The sequence below is a fragment of the Nothobranchius furzeri genome, chromosome 14 (assembly GCF_043380555.1).
Source record: "Nothobranchius furzeri strain GRZ-AD chromosome 14, NfurGRZ-RIMD1, whole genome shotgun sequence".
Taxonomy (NCBI): Eukaryota; Metazoa; Chordata; class Actinopteri; order Cyprinodontiformes; family Nothobranchiidae; genus Nothobranchius; species Nothobranchius furzeri.
In genome coordinates this window covers 51,848,319-51,866,277 of record NC_091754.1, presented here as the reverse complement: position 1 = coordinate 51,866,277, position 17,959 = coordinate 51,848,319, and the positions used below count along the sequence as shown (strand labels likewise).

Sequence of the window (17,959 nt, the reverse complement as noted above, 5' to 3'; positions counted from 1 at the left end):
AGGGGAGAGCAGATACAGGTGAGTCCAGGAAGGTAAGTCTAAACTTGGTGGGTGCAGGGAATAGACTTACTGGGAGTAGGGGAGCGTAGGAATGAGGGAGGGTAGGTTGGGTGCCGGGGTGAATCCAAGTGGGGTGTCCAGGAGAGGGAGCGAGAGGAGAGCAGGAGAGCGGGCCGGTCGGGAGGAATGGAGAACGGTGAGAGCTGTGTCTAGAAATCCTATGGGGCACAGGTGAGTAATCCTGAGGAGTCGCAAAAGTCCAAAAACTTTCCAAAACCTGGTAATGGGTAAGCACAGGGAAAAGATCCAAAGGTTCACCAAAAAAATCCTAGAAACACTAGAGCACAAAATCCAAGAGTTGCAAGAGGGCAGGAAACTACCAAGCTGTAGTAATCATCCGGCGTCGAGGAGTGTTCCCCATCTTGCTTTTGTAGCCAATCCCGCTGATTGCAAACCAGCTGCAGCTGCAGCCTCCCTCTCCTGAAACACACCACTCAATGATGGGAAAATGAGAGGAGTACTAACCCCGGCACAAGACAGTCATATGGTATGATACCTCAAAAGCTTGGGAGATGGAGTTTTTTTCCCTGTTAATTCAAAGGCATCGAATAAACAAAAGCAGGAGAGTGGGGTGGGAATAACAAAGAAAAAAATAAAATAAATGTCAGCTGTCTGCTTTATCTCTGAGGTAATGATAATAAAGAGGCTTGGCAACAGACGCTTCAGTAAGTTGCATTAGAATATCTGCAGCATTTTATCACTTCCCTGTAGCTGCATCCATTGCCTCAGATTAGAACTAGAGACAATGTCTTTCAGTGTACTTCAGCGTTGTGTGACAGAAATAAATGGCAGCTTTTGAAATTTCAGACAAGGAACTTGAAAACACAAAAGGGGGTTTAGTTCCTCTGCATGACCTTCAGAGTCTCTGGTCTGTGGAGTGTTGATGAAGGCAAAAAAAGAGGTTCTTTTCTGCTTACAGACATGGTTTTGTACCGTAATTTCTGGACTATGGAGCACACCTCAATATAAGCCGCACTAACAACAAAAAAAAGGTTCTCTACACACACACACACGCCGCACTCAAATACAAGCCCCGGCGCAGCAGCCACATGCAGTTCTCCGGCGTACAGCGCATGTATGGCCATAACATAAGATAATTAGACAGGAAGACGCTGCACGGAGGTTTTTCGTTGTTGTTTTAATTCAACAAAACAAATTTTAAACACGGGTGAGCGTGTCTGCAAGTTCAGAAAAGAAAACAGCACTGATAGCATTCATATTTCTGGATGGTTATAAAATAAAAACAGAACTGACACATTATTACTGGTAATTCGCATGCATGTTTAGAAGAAAAGAACAGCGCTGACACAGCATTAACAAGCCCTGGATGGTAATAAAATAAAAACTGCACATTAAACATGCCTGGTTAGTAAATAAAACACACTTGCCTACCAGAAAAAGTCATTCATTCTCATCTTCCTCTTGCTCACTAAAGCCATTAAAGTCCTCTTCTTCAGTGTCAGAGTCGAACAGCCTCAGAAGAGCTTCGTCACCTACCTTTCCTGTGGCGATGTCAGTGTCGCTGTCCGTGTTGCTGTCATCATCCCCGGGTGAAGCTGGCTTGAATGAGTTCTTCCCGCTGCCGTCTCCAGCGCCGAACCATGGATTCATTCATGCCAAGCTTACGTGTGGCAGCACTGTTTCCCTCCTTTACTGCCAGATCGATGGCCGTCAACTTAAATGCGGCATCATATGAACTCATACGTGTAGTTACCATGATGAGGGGGTATGGATTGGAAAAAAATTCTTTGTTGTACCGGCTGCTTGCGTGTGCTAAATTAAAATGAGCACTTTCTTCGATTTCCATTTTGGACTTCCACCTGTTTCACTTTCTGCTACAGCGCCCCCTGGCAGGTGAAGGAAAATCTCCAGTAAAGCCGCACCTCATTATAAGCCGCATGGTTTAAAGTGTGGGGAAAAAGAAGCGGCTTATAGTCCGGAAAGTACGGTACTACTTTTAACTTTTAGTTAGGAAATTATTTTCTCTAAACTGCCTCAGGTTCATAGTAAACTTGAGCTTTTAAATCACCTTTTCCCCTGAATAAAAGAGGACAGAAAGCTCAAAATGGTATCTTTTTACACAACGTCCTCCCAGTTTTAGCAAACTGTTGAAACATTACTAGAAGACATGCACTACATTCCTCACAGTGAGGATCCCCGTTCATAATTCATCACTCGACAAGCCTTTTCTATCTCCCCTATGGCATACCCTAGTTGTGTTTGTGTGTGCGGATTTGCAGATACGGTCTTGCTAACATGCATGTCTAAAACCCTTTTATCACTTCAGCAGTCCTGGTGACCGGCAGCAAACGCGGCCCGACGAAGAGATAACAGATCTTAAATTGTGTCCACAGACATGTGAGGTACAGTAAATGTCAGCCTAATTAATTAGTGCCATTAATTTCTATGGAGATTGAAAACCTTAAGTGAGGGAGCTCCCAGAAAAGGTGATGAATAAGTGGAAAGATAGCCGGTTAGTTTTATAATGCCACCGGTGCTTTGTGATGATGGAGGCAGCAATGAACATCTTATTGCTGCTCTCCAACCCTGAAGCTCCTCCGTGGAGCTTGAGCAGTGAGTTTGTTGGATGCTGAGACTCAGAGAAAGCGTTAACGACCCTATAAACGTGAGCCCTGCCTGCATAGATAGCACTTTGCTAATGTCAGGAGTCAGAGCGAAACATTATTGTTGATGAAGAATATCAGCGAGTTTTGTGTATTTTATATAGGACTTTTCTCTAGGGACAGTGATGCTGAGGTACATTTAAATCCATGAGCTCCTTGGGGGCAGCGGAAAATGGACTTTCCATGGTCTGTTGTGTTTTTGCTTTGTGAAATTGATGATAGATAAGATGGCTAACCTATTTCCTTTCCACCAACTACTCTTTTGAGTAAACCATGTTATGTGAGCCGTCTACAGCCGGTAACTAAGCTAAATAAAAAAAGAACGTCCACGTTTGCCAAAACCATTTTCCGAGACTGGGACCTTGTGAGTACATGGGCTGGGAAGGTATTGTTTAAGTACATTTAACTTTAGAAACTAATTGCATTGACCATAAGACACTGTAATGCCCTTTGACATCTTCACTGACAAGGCTGTTGTGCAGACCTCGATTGCCTAAACAGAAACAAGGGCTCTTTATTGAGGTTTCTTTGCGTAGTGAACTAGACCAAATTTTTGCTTTGCGAAGTTTGGTCTAGGAACGCTCAATTGGAACCTCTGCAGCCCCTAGCAGCATTCTGGCTGGCCAATCACAGCTCTCTATAGGGGTTTCAGTCCGATAGAGTGCTATGATTGGTACACAATGGTGGTCCAATCACAGCACGCTATCCGCTTTGTGTGCCAGTCAGAGCCCTCTATTCGTCTGGTGGGCGGGATGATGCAACAGAGTAGAGCAAGATGGCGACAGCTAGTTTGAAACGGCTTTCACATCAATTTTGGACCATTTGGACTTGGGCTTTATTAGAATCAGGAGCAGAAAGATGTATTAAAGTTTTTTTTTTTTTTGGGGGGGGGGGGTATTGCCAAGCTAGAGGTTTCTGGCACTTCACCACTTGGGCCTGCCTGATTGGGATGTTACTGGTTTCGAGTTACCATAATACTCTTAAACTCTAAACATTACGTTCAGTCTCCATTTTTTTTAAATGTCCAAACAAACCAAGTCTAACTTAAACCTCTCTGTGACACAATAGATGGGGGCTGGTCTGGGATTTGAACTTCTTAGCCCCAGCAAGAATCATACTCCTAAAGGTGTGGTTGACGGAAAAAACTAAATTTTCAATGGTTTTTTCTGATTATAATCAGTCACTCTGGGGTTTTAATGCAGGTTGAACATGAAAAGAGTCTCCTACACCTATATACTACAATAGCTTGTAATAGAAAATAGACGGTTGTTACGTCTGCAGTTTTATTGTGGTTTGTTTCTTTTTATTTGTGTAGGTAACGTTCTCAGATTGTTGGCTGATGGCTGATCTGCCGGAGAAATCTCAGGCAAATTCCTAATGGGGATTGGTTCAGATGGATTCATAACGATCATAAGGTCTGGGAGGAGGAGGACAGTGAGTGTTCTTGGGCAACGGGGATTAGCCGTCCATGAGGAGAAGTGGCTGAAGGATGACATTTGGTCCCTGAGGCTTTATGATTGTGTGGCTATAGCATCCCATTCATTCAGAATTTGCTTTCTCCAACCGACCACCCTACTGTGGAACAATCTCCACTGAGCCTGAGGCCTAGTCCACACGTAGCCGGGTTTTTAAAAAAAAAAAACGAATATCCGCTCCTCCAAAAACTTTCATCCACACCACCTCGTTTAAAAAAAAAATTTCTGTCCACACGTACCCGAATAAATACGTTGTTAAGGACATGCCAGACCTGTAGGCGGCAGTACTTCCCCCGTTCTTAACCTCGTCCTTCGTCTGTGGTCTTCTGCAAGGAGCAGTAATTCCGCTTGCAAAAACAAACAAGCAAAAAGCGCTTGGACAATTGATAAAGCGAGCGCAGCTCTGAGGGCATCCATGCTGTCGGCTAGTGTAAACACAGGTCGCACACGTGATGTCAGCATTTTTTTGTCGCGGAAAGTGACGTTGCGGACCTTAAAACTCCGGTTTTGTCTGTCCACACGCAGACACCCAAAACCGAGAAAACGCAGGTCTTCACTTTGGCCGGAGTTTTTAAAAAGATCCGTTTTCGTGTGAAAAAACTCTGTTTTCGTGTGGATGACAGGCCAAAACGTAGAAAAATATCTACGTTTTGGCAGATCCCCGGCTACATGTGGACAGGGCCTGAGATCAGTGGACTCAGTGGTCGCCTTCAAAAAGCAGCTGAAACCCCACCTTTTCAGGCTGGCTTTAGTGTGACCTTCATCACCACCCTCTCCTTATTCAGCTCTTTCTACCAATTCCATCCTTCTCTGGATCCATTCATTACTTCTTTCTTATTCATTTTCACTTGACCCTTTCTTACATTTTTTTCTCACAACTTTTTACTTTTCTCATTTGTGATTTTTAAAAAAATGTTCATTTTTTTGTTCTTGCTGCTTGTGCCTCAAGATTTTTATCTTGAGAGACACTAAATAAAAGATAGTTTCTTCTTCTCTTTTAATATTTTCTTAATCTATGTTCATGATAAAACTGGTCTGCTAAGACAGCTGCCTGACTCATGCTGTCATTTTTTAAATCCCAGAATAGTTTTAGTGTGAGATCAAATGGAGCTGTAGATGTTCCACTAATAATGCTGCAATCACTTTTCTCCGAGTACAGTGCCCGGCATCAGCTATAGCTGTAATTTCCCATATTTTGAATGTCCCCTGAACTACCCAGTACCAAAGTTCTCTCTCATTGGATGAACAGGTGTCATTTTAATAACGCAGGCCAATGAGGAAGGGGAAATTCTCAATAAAGCAACCTATCGGGGTGGAACGGGCGGGACCTGGAACGTGCGTTTCGGTAGAAAGAAAAAGAAAAGGAGGGAGAAAACGCGAAGGAGAAAAGACGACACCTCGGTGTGAGTTAAGATGTTCATGACATGTTTAGTGTTTAAATCTTTGCTGCAAAATGTTGTTAAGCGTAAAATAGGGGAAAACATTCGTTCCGTTTTTTGTTTAAATTTAATGGAGTCCGTAAACTTTTAGGAACGAGGTGCAGGTGCTATTAGCGCCACAGCGCTTTGGTGGAAACTTCTGGAAAATAGGGGTCTCTGCACCAAGTTCTTGAGTAAGTGGAAACATTGTATGACATATATTGTGGTTTTGAGTTGTGAGTTAAATTTGGACTTGTGTAAAATCCAATTAGTATGCTTTGGAGAGACGAAGTGCTCTGGAGCCCGAGGTCCAGCTTCATTTCTACCAGAAGAGGTCCAGCTTCATTTCTACCAGACGACCAGAGGGACACAGCAGGACAGGAGGGTTTGATCCGACCGCATGTGTGTGACCTCCCTAGGACACTGTGAGTAACAGACAAGGAAACTTGAACCACCACAAATGAGCTCCAACAAGCTCGCCAACAAAGTGGTACCACCAATTAAGCATTCGAGCAAATAACTTAAAGCGTCTTGGTTTGGTTTGGTTCAGTTCTAACAGATGAGGTGTAATTTGCAGTTTGTGTTCTATTGTTATGTAAGAAATATTGTTATGCATGAAGGTGGAGATGTAAACCACTGTTATAAGCAAAAAAAAAAAAAAACTTACCTCGTGTTTCTACTACAAAGGTATGTACATAGTTAACCAGTTACTTAATTATTTTACCTGGTTAACTGCTTCGCCTCTTAAACCAGACAGACGCGGTACCAGGTCTAGAACAACTTCCAGTTTCAAAGTTGTTCCAAAAAACTGCTTAATGTTCACCACTATATGCAGACTACTCACGTGCATAACAGGAAGAAGCTAGTCTAAACAATAAAGACATTGTTTTCCACCTCAGCAACACCTAATTCAAACACTGAGCCTTCAAATCAACCGGAAGTAAAAAACGCTAACTTCCCATTTCAAGCAAAGCCTGAGAAAAACACACAGTAGTGACAATAAAATATGATCCTATTCAGAAAGCCAGCCACTAAACATAAAGCCTTGATTCTCTTCTTTTAACCGATATAAGTCGAATTTCTGTATCATGAAAGCTCACAAAGCTAGCCGCGATCAAACAGAACAACACAACTCTTTATCGACAGTCAACAGCATAAGGTCTGTCTTACCTTTGCTAGTTTGTGATCATTATCTGTGTTCCGGTAACAAAAATCTCCTTGATCTGTGTAATCCATTTTCCCAACGTAAAAACAAACTCACTCCTGACTGTGTTTGCCGTGTTTTGCTCCCTACAGACGAGTTGGAATCACATCAAATCAGACTTTATTTATATAGCGCTTTTCATGCAAAGCATGCAACACAACATGCTTAACAGATTAAAATGACCCATATAACCCACATTCCCTCCCTTTCCCACACTTAAAACAATATGACAGTTTCACCCCCAATCCACAAACCATTCCCAGGCACGCACGCACGCACACACACACACACACACACTCGTACACATAACCCATTAAAAGACCACAGTAAACACTAGGCTGAGCTCAGATTGGACAGGTAATGAAAGATATGCCATCAAGGGACCCATTTGCCTCGACAGCAGAAGTCCTCGACAGAAGTCCGCAACGCCATCTTACCCAGAAGATTGGCTCACCCCTTGGGAGGCTAGTGGTCTTATTGTTTCAATTTGGACACAATGAAATGCAACACCACACGATTCTATTGGCTCAGAGTTTTAAGGCATGGTTTGAACCACGCAAATCGTCCCATGGGATCCTGAGATATCCTCGCGCGTAACTCTTGTTTACATGTGCGCGTTAAGTAACATTTTAGTCCACGAGCGCGTTACGCACGAGTTTACCTTCAACGCTGACTCTTATGCTAGCATTTATTGGCTGGAGGAGCTTCTTAGATAGTTTGCTGTTTTTTTTGACAATGGCCGGAGAAAACAAAAAGTTTTTCACCACTAAAGAAATCCTGGATATGTTAGCTGATGATGGCCGTGCTAACTTGTGTCCGGTGGATTCATCTTATGTTTATGTTTATTTATTTAGCAGACGCTTTTTATCCAAAGCGGCTTACAATTTATAACCTATAGGGCATGTTGTGATCTGTGGGGGGAAACCGGAGTACCCAGAGGAAACCCACACATGCATGGGGAGAACACGCAACTCCACGCAGAAAGGCCGCAGCCGAGTTTCGAACCTGCGACCTTCGTGCTGCGAGGCAACAGTGCTAACCACTGCGTCACCATGCAGCCCATCTTCTCATGGGGAGGATTTTGTCTTCACAGTTCCGACAGTAGTGACCTGGATTATGAAATCTCTTCTTCAGAAAGGTATGTAACCCGTTTCCCTCAACTCTTTTCTTTGATTTGGTGTAAAATTACTGATACATTTACCAAATAATATACATTGTTGTTATTTATGTACATAATCCTGTCTACATCAGCATTTGAGGTTATTTTCTCTTTTCAAATAAGTCTTTTTCTCAGTTTTGTTGTAAATGAGTCTAAATTTACAATATAAACTTTTATTTTGTGTAAAATTACTGATAAATTTACTAAATGATATATTTTTTATTTATGTACATAATCCTGGCTACATCTGCATATTGCTCACTTTCTCTATTCAAATAGGTATTTTTCTCGGTTGTTGTGAATGAATACAATGTTAAAACACAAATGTTGATTTTTATATAAAAATTACTGATATATTTACCAAAATATATATGTTTTTTGTTATCTGTCTACACAATCCTGTCTACATCAGCGTTTTAGCTTATTTTCTCTGTTCAGATAGGTCTTTTTCTCTGTTGCTGTGAATGAATATGTTTTTACAATATTATTATTTTTTCATGTGACTTTACAGTGAATAGTGATGAATTGGATGAGGAGTACCAACCACCATCACCTGGACATGTATACTTCGCTGAGTCACTGGCATGCCAAGCCCATCTTCATCTGCTCCAAACCCAAGGAAAGAAAAAGCCCCAAGCTCATCTTTCCTAAGTGGAAACCTCAAATTTGTGGAGCTCTGACAGTAAGTGATTTTTTTCATTTTCATGGCCAACCTAACTTTTTATGTATGATAATTGTTCAGTTTTTTTCGGTTTCCTTGTTGTGAAATTCTATTTGTTAATCAGTTTGCTCAAATGAATTCCTCTGTGTGATTTTCACTTAATTTGAATGGATAAATATATGTTGGGTGGATTTCTCCCAAAACCCCTCAAAAACATATTTTTTTAGATGGAAAGACTTTCTAAGATAAGATAAAAAAGAAAAAAGATAAAAAAAGAAGGAAAAAAGAACCTAAGGAAAAAACCTGAGAATTTCCCAATGGCACAAACTGCGCCAACAGGTGACCAAAATGGTCCAATATGAGGTCTGCCTGGATTTATATCAACTAAAACCTCTAACTTTTCTTTACTTCCTTTTTTTCCTGGTTTTTGGGTCAGCAAATTTTCAGATAGTATTCTGTGGATTTCTAGATGTTTTAGGCTGCAACTAGGTATTTTAGAAGGAATTTTAACATCATAAAGTGGATTTTTTTTGAAGGCGGAACAGATTTTTTTTCTCATTTCTACTGTGTTCCACATTCTGTTACTTTCAATCAATGACATAAGTGATGCTTTATAGAATTTTAGAGTAAACTTTAGAGTCTTACCTTTATTTTGATACAAAACAGCTCAAATAAACCTTGTAGTTTATGAGATATACCAAATTCAATTTGGGTACGTCTTTTTCAAGAAAATCTCTGAGAAATAGCGTAGGATTCAAGAGGTTAACCTTCTGCGGTTCAGGGTGTAATTTGCCGTTTTTGACTAATTTAGAGTTTTTCTTTGTATTTCCAAATAAAAACGATAACCACTGCCTTATGTGGTATCAATCTCTTCAGCACAACCTGGACTTTATGAATTTATACTTATTTTTTATATTTGGACATAAAGGGGTTGCATATTAGACTTTCACTCAAAAACATAAAATCCGAATAGGAAAAAGGTTGTTTATTTTACAAACATTTATGACAAATGTTTTTTATATTTTAGAATGATAATCTAGACTGTACATTTATAAAAAAAATATGAATAAATATAGCAAATAACAAATTAAAAAAAAAAGTATTAGCCCTCTGTGGTCCAGGGTGTAAATCACCGTTTTTGACTCATTTTGGTTTTTCTTTTGTATTTTCTAATAAAAACAATAAATATTGCCTTATGGGCTATCATTTTTTTCAGGACAACCTGGACTATCTGAATTTATACTTATTTTATTCATTTGGCAATAATGTACACGCATTTTGGAGTGGGGAGTGGCTCTGTCTCACGACGCAGAGATCGAGATCTGACAGCTGCGCGGCGCCGCCCATTCCTTGTTGGATCTCCGCGGAGCTGGATCGATCAATCAATCAATCAATCAATCAATCAATCAAAGCTTTATTTATAAAGCGCCTTCCCTGTTGGGAAGCCCAAGGCGCTGAACATGGTACATGAGAAAAGTTAAATATAATGAATAAATCGAAAATAAAAGCAATTCAAATAGTACAAAAATAGCAAAAAACAAAAACAAAACAAAAAAAAAAACATTCTAGAAGACAAACGGGTAAAGCAATGATAAAGAGACCAATGAAAACAGGGAAATAAAATCAACATAAAAAAGGGCCAAATTCAAACACGTTCAGGGAACGCCAAGCGGAGGAGGTGGTTTTTTAGGCGACTCTTAATGACTGGCAGAGATGGGGACAGCCTGAGGGTGGCAACTGGTTCCAGAGTGACTGAGAAAGCCTGGTCCCCGCGAGTACGACACCTAGAACGAGGGACAGCGAGCAGGCCTTTGTCAGAGGAGCGCAGAGCGCGTGATGGGGAATGTCTGTTCAGGAGTGTGGCTAGATCGTGTGGAGCACCACCCTGGAAGAAATTGTATCTCTGCCTTCATCCTCTACTTCATCATGACCCAACTCTTTAATGAGGAAGGATGGATCTGCCACATCGTCATCAACATCCTCGCTATTTGCCTCAGACTCCGGCTTTGAGTCTCCGCCCACTTCCTCTGCTTCCAGTTCAAAAAACAGCTGTACAATCTGAACTGCCTGGTGGACATTTATCCTTCTCATCATCCTTTATATAAGCCTAATAAGAGCCTACTAAACTGCAGAGACAATATATCTGTCCGGATCGCTCCAAAGTATGAAGTTTACTGTAAATATCTGTCTAACTGTTTGTTGTTACTCCGTTCGCGCCACTCCTTTCCCCACGGAGCGGCTCCTTTTTGCGCACATCTCGTTACTCGTGCAGCCTTCCTCTCTCTCTCAGCTACATAATGATACTTTTTATCAATTGAATATGTGAGACTTCCACCAACAGCAAAAGCATCTCATGTTTTTGTGGGTTTTTTATGTTCACAAGCACATTCCCTCTCACGGATTACTAAACTGCTGTTTTGACAAGTTATCAGATTGTCTAAAAATAGGTCGTTTTTTTTTTTGTTTAGTATAACTCCGCTTTTACGTTGCCTATTAACAAAATTTACAAACTGGGGTGTAGTTTATAATCTCCTTTTTAAAGTTGAATTGAAACCGAAACTCAGGGAGGCGGAGTCGTGCTGCTACAGCGTCCCAAATCAGACCTGTTCAAAAGACGCGGATACGCGTCCATCGACCCCAGAGGGTCAAGCACTTCATGTCACTCTGCTGTGCTTGGGTGTAACATATTTTGTGCCGCTAGAGGAAGCAAGAGTAGGGTTGAGCATTGTTTGATTCTGAACGATTCCGATTCCAATTCCTCGTTTTGATTCCGGTTCCTATCGATTCCCGATTCTTTCAAGACATGACATGCTTTACATGAGCCAGCTAACCACAGGTCCTACTTGATGAAATAATCTTAACTTCAACATGAACTTTAATTCTATGAGCAACAACATCACCTTCATTTAGACAAAAACATGTTTTGGAGAAAAAAAGAAAAAGACTTGCAGCACAACCAGTGTGTTTGTTTCTGACCACAACCAAAGTCTCGAAGAAACCCCTGGGATGAGAGGCTAAATGTCTCCAACATATCCAGAAACGTCCAGCTGTTTTCAGCTAAAACTCTTCAGCTCAGGAAGCGCCTATGATTACGCACAAGCGTGACCCATCAACCCGGTCTCACAGTAAGACCGGGTTGGACCTGTTCAGGTTTACGCAGACAATCTTTACATAGAATTGACTTTCAGATATAAAATTAATTCAGTAAAATATAAAGCATTTTATTTAAATATCCATTCATTATTTTACAAGCACAGAGAGCCGCATCAGATGGATGGAAGAGCCGCGGGTTGTGACATGTTTTCTCCAGGACCAGAGAGGACGCAAACTCAATACATCTATTTTATTGTGAGGTAATAATTTCTCTGAGTTTTGCGGTTGCGGGCGGGAGTGGACACGCACGCTATGGGTGCGGACGGGAGTGTAACACACACATTGCAGTTGCAGGCGGTAATGGTCAGAAATTCAGCGGGAGCGGGCAGGAGCGGGATGAAGAAAACAGTCCCGCGCAGCGCTCTACTACTGCGTTTGTGTTTCAATTTTTTGTATGAATTCGATTAAAAATAAAGGCGCCCGGCCCGTGTTCGAGGTAATTACACCATCGTTGGCCCGAAGCCCGGCCCGAGGGCTGTCGGGCCGACCCGACCCGAGGGCCTAGGGCTTCAGTGCAGGGCTCTACCACAGGCACCGCCGATGTCTTCATTCTCCAGGCTTTCTCAAGTTCATGCTGTCCCACATCACTTCTGTGCCATACAGAACTCACACCCCAAGACTATCACTCAATCCTAGTTTCTCAGTCAAGCAACTAGTATCTAGTATCAACTAACCAACCAGGTCAGATCCCAGCCTGATCTTTCAAGTAAATGCTTTTACTTACTTTGTGGAACACTTAAATGGTCTTGTTTCCGCTCGAGTGGCACCACAGCTGAACTGCCGATCCACTCAATTTGTACTGACAAGACCCTGACATCATGAGACTGATCAACCTCAGATATTGGACAACAGAGAAGATGATTCTTTCCTGGGACTGTTAACCCTTTAGCTCTTTTTGGTATTTTGTTACTACACCATCTCAAGATGTTTAATAATAACTTTAGATGATTCATTTTAATTTAGCAAGCCTAAGAGCAAGCCTGACCAAGATGGCGCCGAGGATGGTCGCCCTGGTGCTAACGTGCGTCGTGTTCTGTTTGTTTTTGTCTGGTAATTGTGTGTCAGCGTGCTCTTACACCCGTGAACAGCTTCTAAGCGTCAGATCATCAACACCGACGGACCTACTTCCAGTTTTTTTAGTGAGTGTGGCGGATTTGGTCCACTTTTTTATTAAGAAAGTGAGACGCCGTAGAAGAGGTAAACGTGCGGGAGTGCTCGTGCGTCTACGGAGACGCGGCTCACGTACGCCCTTACCTGGGATCTTCCTCTCAAATGTCCGCTCACTCAGTAACAAGACGGATGAACTGGCGTTGCTGATGAGACGGAACAGAGACTTTTATAATAATAATAATACATTTTATTTCAAAGCGCCTTTCAGGACACCCAAGGTCACTTTACACTTTACACTTTTCTTCCTCTTCTGTCTTGTGCTTTACGGAAACATGGCTCAGCGAGCAGATCCCGGACTGCGCGCTCCATTTGGAGGGATTCCAGCTCATCCGCGCCGACAGACAGCGGGTCTTATCCGGAGGAAAGACAAAAGGTGGAGGTGTCTGCTTCTACATCAACAATGCCTGGTGTTCGGATGTGACTGTGATTTCCCAGCACTGTTCTCCTGCCCTGGAATTCCTCTTCATAAACTGTAAGCCATTCTACTCCCCACGGGAGCTTCATTCATTCTGGCCGCTGTTTACATCCCGCCGTGCGCGGACGTGCGCGAGGCACAACGTGCGCTCGCGGAGCAGATCCTAAGTGTGGAACAGACCTTTCCGGACTCTCTAGTTATTATCCTCGGGGACTTTAACAAGGCAAATCTGAGCCAGGAATTGCCTAAGTACAGACAGTTTGTTAAATGCCCGACAAGAGAGCAGAACACGCTGGATCACTGCTACACCACAGTCAGTGGAGCTTATCAAGCCGTGCAGCGTGCTGCTCTCGGCTTCTCAGACCACGCCATGATTCACCTCATCCCCTCATATAGGCAGAGGCTGAAGCTCTCCAAGCCTGCAGTGAGGACTACTAAAAAGTGGACCTGCGAGGCTGTGGAGGAGCTTCGCGTGTGTCTGGACACAACAGACTGGAACGTGTTTGGATCTGCCACAGACAACTTGGATGAATATACAGACACTGTGACATCATACATAAAATTCTGTGAGGACAGCATTATTCCAACTAAAACCAGGGCCACTTTTAACAACGATAAGCCCTGGTTCACACCCAAACTGAGGGAGCTGAGGAGGGAGAAAGAAGCAGCTCACAGAGCTAAGGACAGAGAGAGCTACAAGGGCGCTAAGTACAGGTTCTCAAAAGAGTTGAAGAAGGCGAGATCTCTGTACAACAAGCGACTAAAGGAGCAGTTCTCTAACAATGACTCCGCCTCTGTCTGGAGAGGGCTCAGGCAAATCACAAACTACAAGCCCAGAGCCCAACATGCTGCTGATGACCTACAACTGGCTGAACGACTCAACTCCTTTTATGCAAGGTTTGAAGTGCAACACCCATCCCCCACACCCCCTACTGCACAGGTTTCTTCAGCCACTCTGGTGTCACATGCCTCCCCCACCACCTTCACCACTGTGAATAGTACAGTCCCCACTGACCACCCCTCCCCCTCCATTGCCATCTCAGTGAAAGAAAAGGATGTGCTCAGGGTTTTCCGTAAGCAAAACCCTCGGAAATCCCCGGGCCCGGACAGTGTCTCCCCCGCAACCCTGAGACACTGCGCAGAAGTACTGTCTCCAATCTTCACGGACATCTTTACCATCTCCTTGGAGTCCTGCCATGTTCCAGCCTGCTTTAAGCTGTCCACCATTGTTCCTGTGCCTAAGAAACCACATGTCACTGGACTGAATGATTACAGGCCTGTGGCGCTGACGTCTGTAGTCATGAAGTCTTTTGAGCGCCTGGTCCTCCCTCATCTCAAGTCCTTCACCTCCCCCCTCCTGGACCCTCTGCAGTTCGCATACAGAGCTAATAGGTCTGTAGACGACGCCATCAACCTGGCCCTCCACTTCATCCTGCAGCAGCTGGACTCCCCGGGAACCTACGCTAGGATCCTGTTTGTGGACTTCAGCTCTGCGTTCAACACCATCCTCCCTGCTCTGCTCCAGGACAAGCTCTCCATGCTTAACGTACCCAATTCCACCTGCAGGTGGATCACTGACTTCCTGACGGACCGAAGGCAGTGCGTGCGGCTGGGGAAGAATGTCTCCACCATTCAGACAATTAGCACAGGATCCCCACAGGGCTGTGTACTGTCTCCTCTGCTCTTCTCCCTGTACACAAACTGCTGCACCTCGAGCCATGACTCCGTTAAACTGATCAAGTTTGCGGACGACACCACCCTCGTTGGGCTCATCTCTGACGGTGATGAGTCCGCCTACAGGAGGGAGGTGGAACGGCTGGTGTACTGGTGCAGCAGCAACAACCTGGAGCTCAATGCTCAGAAGACAGTGGAGATGATTGTGGACTTCAGGAAAGTCACAGCCCCATCTCTCCCCCTCGTCCTGACAAACACCCCCGTCACCACTGTGGACTCCTTCCGCTTCCTCGGAACCACCATCACACATGACCTTAGGTGGGAGCCATCCATCAGCTCCCTGATCAAAAAGGCCCAGCAGAGGATGTACTTCCTGCGGCAGTTGAAAAAGGCCAAGCTGCCGACCCAGATGATGGCGCAGTTTTACACGGCCATCATTGAGTCCATCCTCACCTCCTCCATCGCTGTGTGGTACGCTGGAGCCACGGTGAGGGACAAACATAGACTGCAGCGCATTGTGCGCTCCGCTGAGAAGGTGATTGGCTGCAGCCTTCCATCTCTCCAGGACCTGTACGTCTCCAGAACTCGGAGGCGTGCAGGCCGGATTGCAGCTGACCCTTCTCACCCGGGACACAGACTTTTCGAGCCGCTTCCCTCAGGCAGGAGGTTACGGTCCATCCAGACCAGAACCTCCCGCCATAAGAACAGCTTCTTTCCATCTGCCGTTAGACTTGTAAATAGCTTATAATCACACAACCATGCTCGTCTTCTGTACTCGACACTACGTCACGTTATCGGCCATGTTGCCACTATCTGCCTTTTTTATAGCTGAATGTTTTATGCTAGTTTTATTATATTTTATTCTACTTTTTCTATTTCTGAAATTTATTATTCATGTTATATGTGGCACATTAGTACCGAAACAAGTTCCTAGTTTGTGAACTGCTTGTTCATTGACAATGGCAATAAACCTTTTCTGATTCTGATTCTAAGTAACATTTTTTATTATCTCATTCCAAATTCCATCAAATGACAATACAAGATTCTGATTCTGGTTAAAACTAAAACTAAACTTTTTTTGCTCTAAAATAAACTAAAATCAAATGCATTTGATGACCCAAAAGAAGCATAAAATGAATCATAACAATAGCTGGTGATTGAAAAGTGCTATTGAATTTCCCATCTTCTAATCACATTTTAAATTTTTTGGGGGTATTACGGGGGGTAGGGGTGTTAAAAGGCTACAAAGCCGGTATTATGCATTCTCGTCTTCATTTTAATTACAGAATAGAAATTGCCCAAAGTCCTCAGTGGGTTTGAAACAGACACGCGTATTTAAAATGTTTCAAAACTAAACAGAACCGCGTTATCTAAAGGAGGTTTGTTCCTCCCCGTATGTTTCCACTGTGCTTCACAAGCCAAATGAAAAACTCTATTAATAGATTCACTCTATCTCTTCCACATACTTCTCTACATTAGTATCAACTATTACCTTTTTGGTCTTGTAAAGCATTATGCCAAAATATTATGTAGGAAACTGAATGTCATATAGATCATTATTTTTGCACAGATGGGCAACAATCAGAAGTCGGAAGAAAAATGTGACGAGAAGTAACTTTTTTTTGTAAAACACATCCTGTGTTTGCTGTTTTTGTTTTGATTTAGGCTTTGCATGGTAAGAGAGACAATGGCATGAGCAGTAGCACCGGAGGCAAATGAGGTTCTTGGGGGTCATTAATTAACTCATCCAGAGCCTTTATTAGCTCCTTAATGGATCTGGTTAGAGCATATCAGGGGCTTGATTACCTCCCGTTGGCTATAGAAAAAGGTTGACTACACACACTTGTGTGATTGCAGTGTGTTTGTGTGAAACTGTTGACGTTTTAAGTGTGACCCTTTCACACGTGTGTGAATGGATGCTGGAGTTTGGTTCACGCACATCTGCAGAAATTATAGACTTCATCGCACAGGGACCACTTGGAAGACAGAGCAAGTTGATCTGTCAATCAAATGTATGTTATTTTTAAGTCAGAGGAGATTGTAACCTTTGATTAATCACAGTTAAAACTATTACTGTGGTTTTTAAAATCTGCAATTAAATTACCATATACTCGTCCAGCCAACTGGTGTAGAAATCCGGAGAAACTGTAGATTTTAACCTCAGCAGGTTTACCACTGGCACAAAACAATTTTAGGTCCAGCCAATCACAGAATTCTATATTTTTAGAGACACATTGGGTGAGCTTAGCACCACAGCTGCTACAGTGTTACAAACTACAGAGATGGTGTCGGCTCAGGAACCGTGTTTATTTGAAACAGCTTTGGACTGTTTAGACTTGGGCTTTTATTTGAAACATGAGCAGATAAAAGTACTTTTAGTCCTTGATTTTGCAAAAGGACGCATTTGGTTAATCTTCAGCAGTGTTTGGCAGACTGATATCCGTAGCAATGAATACGTCATGTTAGTTGCTCTGATTGGTCCTAATGGTGTCCAATTGTTTGCAGAGACAATCTGAAAGACAACTATAGATTCCGCCAAATGACCGAGCACTGTCTATGGGCCGTGGTCAGACTATATGGTTACATCACGTTTAAAGCCATCCCATAACATACTGTAATGATTATATATATAAGACTATATGTTAAGTGCTAGCTTTGCAGGCTAAATGCCAGCAACATTTATACATTTTCCATTTCCAGTATTTATTTATTTTTTTGCTTAGTTTTCCCTTGTAGTATTTATCATTGTCCCTCACACATTTTGTTTTATGCACATGTTGTATTTGAAAATAAACAATCATGCAACAGTATTCTGCTGTAAAAAAACATGCATCTAAACTTTATGTCCAATGTGTCATTTACGAACAAAAATGGTAGCTTGGCCTGCCAGACTCCTCTGTTTAATTCTGTACAGAGAAAGAGTCTGGGATCTCTCCTATTCAAATA

At 42.8% G+C, this 17,959-nt stretch overlaps 1 long non-coding RNA gene across 2 annotated transcripts; it reads left to right on the top strand.

Moving 5' to 3' along the window:
• The first annotated feature begins 5,484 nt into the window (after positions 1 to 5,484).
• LOC139062716 (uncharacterized) lies at positions 5,485 to 8,799 on the top strand. Of its 2 annotated transcripts, XR_011516285.1 has the most exons (4): positions 5,485 to 5,562; positions 5,690 to 5,771; positions 5,850 to 7,919; positions 8,452 to 8,799. It is a non-coding gene; the product is annotated as an uncharacterized lncRNA (long non-coding RNA). The 2 variants fall into 2 exon arrangements; XR_011516284.1 differs by having other exon boundaries at positions 5,850 to 8,799.
• The last annotated feature ends 9,160 nt before the right edge of the window (positions 8,800 to 17,959 follow it).